The sequence below is a fragment of the Mus caroli genome, unplaced genomic scaffold, assembly GCF_978045245.1.
Source record: "Mus caroli unplaced genomic scaffold, Mus_caroli_1 scaffold_7, whole genome shotgun sequence".
Classification (NCBI taxonomy): domain Eukaryota; kingdom Metazoa; phylum Chordata; class Mammalia; order Rodentia; family Muridae; genus Mus; species Mus caroli.
Window position 1 is genome coordinate 124,953,999 of NW_028227262.1, and position 2,331 is coordinate 124,956,329.

Consider the following 2,331-nt stretch of genomic DNA (forward strand, 5'->3'; position numbering starts at 1 on the left):
GGATAAAAACAAAAACTAAAGCCATATATGGTAACACAAGCCAGTAATCTGGTCCCTCAGGAGGCATAGGCAGGAGGATCAGAAATTGGCAGTCATCTTGGATTAAATAAGATGGTGCATGAAAAAAAAATTAACTAAATTCTAATTCTGTTTTAAAATATTCTAAAATAGCATTCGATAAATACAAATACAAATATATAATACAAATTATATAGAAGGGAGCTTCTATATAATTCAAATGTTCGGTTTCTCATAGGTCTCAGATCTTTTATACCCCTTCTTCAATAAAATCTGTTGTTTATTCATTGCTACAGCTGCAGTTGTTCTAGGGGCAGTAACTTTGAAGTTTTTGGCTATTGAGACAAAATCTCATTGAACTCCTGATCTCCCTGCCTCCACCTTCTAAATGCTGACTAAATAAGCCTTTTATCTTTATCACATTAGATCCCTCAAGCTTTTTTACAGTGCTGGAAATTAAACTCAGGGCCTCACACATACTGGACACACTGCAAAGAAGCTACACCTTAGCTCAGGGATGAACTGTTTAAGTAGAATAAGTGGAGGTCCCAAGAGCAGGAAAGAATCCAGGGTCTTGAGGGTAATGTTCTTAGCCTATTCATATTCTCATATAGTGTTCTTTTCCCACATCTCATGTTAATTTTATTTCACACTAAAGTTTATGTATAGGATAAATTGTGTGTTCTTGCCTCAGTCATGGCCTGGTAATGATCTAGATCTAATGTTCCCTACTTACTGGTGGTCCAGCTAATTATTCAAGATGTGGCTATGTCTCCCATGTGCTATATAACTCCTCTGAAATATCACTAGGAATCTTGTTCTGCTGTGATGACTTCCTCCAGCAAGCTCTCCTGGTTGGTGCTCCAACAACTTGTAGATCAGTCTAAATCACTTCTGAGCAAAACCTGCTCTGGGAGGCCATATTGGCAGACTTTCCTTTCCCTGAGCAGAGCTGACTATCACATGACTGCCCCAACTGGTATAGGATGCCAGCTAATTTGCTTCCTCCCTCATCTCAAATAATGAGTAACAGAGTGTGAGAGTCTTTCTCCACTCTCCAAGTTCTCTTCATTAGTTAAAGAATTTCAGGTGGAACCAAAAACTGTATGAGGGAAAACAACACACAGATACATCTGTTTCCCATTCTTCTCTCCTTCCTGTAATTCCTCTGGGTTCAAAAACCCTTGAGAAACCCATGAATGCCTTATAACCTCCATCTGGAAAAGATACCTTCATTTGCACTATCATTTCATTGGCCAGAACGTGCCCTTTTATACCCATGTAATTATAAGGGGACCAGCAAGGCAAAAGACTAAAAGGAGTGTCTTATTTATATCTGTCACGAAATCAAGAACATGATTCACACACCCAGCCACCTGCTGCCTCCTAATTCCAACTTTCTTTTGCAATGTTGCTTTTAAGTGCAAGATAAATATTATCCTTGGATTAAAAAAAACAGCTCTACCTTTTGTGGTTGTAAATGAATATTGTAATATCATTATGAATCTTTATTGGCTGAGGTCATTATCAATATATATTTTAATAAGAATTTTATGCCACAACAAAATGCCTATTCTTATACTCCTTAGGAATAACATACAAAATAAATAGAAAGGTAAAGTTTTTTCAAATCCAAGAGAGACTGAAACTAAGCTTCTTTATGTGTTGCCACTGGCTGGCCAACTTCCACTGACAGGTGTACAATTATAAAAACCCTATTGCACCACAGAGTCTTGGATAACAGATTCTTGCAACTTTAAATAGTACTAACAGAAGGTAATTAAAACTCACTGTAAAATGTCCTTTCAAAGATGGTGCTTCAGGAACTGTAAGGAGGTAGCACCATCTGGTGGTATAATTTTAGATATTTGTTAAGATTCGTATTATCATCAATAAAAAATTTTTTCAAATAAAAACTTTCAGAGAACTTTAGAATTGAGAGTTGAGAGACAAAATCCTCTTTTCAAGAAACAGGATAAATAGAAGGTATAGAACGTTTTGAAATCTGCTGATAGATAGAAAGTGAAACCCGTGTAAATCCAAACAGGCTTTGGTAATGATAGAGTGTTTATTTATAATTGTAAATAGTTCTTATCAAACAACCGAGTGCCTTGATTTTTAAGAAAGTTTACATTTAGACCAAAGTCCTCAGGTCTGGGTGATTCCTGGGTAAACCAGGAATTCTTAGGAAAAGGCCAGCAGGGGGCTCTTCACACCTGAGGGATTTTGTTGTTGAGTTTGGTTTTAGTTTTTTGTTTGGGGTTCTTTAGGGGGACAGGGTGCTTGTTTGTTTGTTTGTCTGTTTGTTGGCCA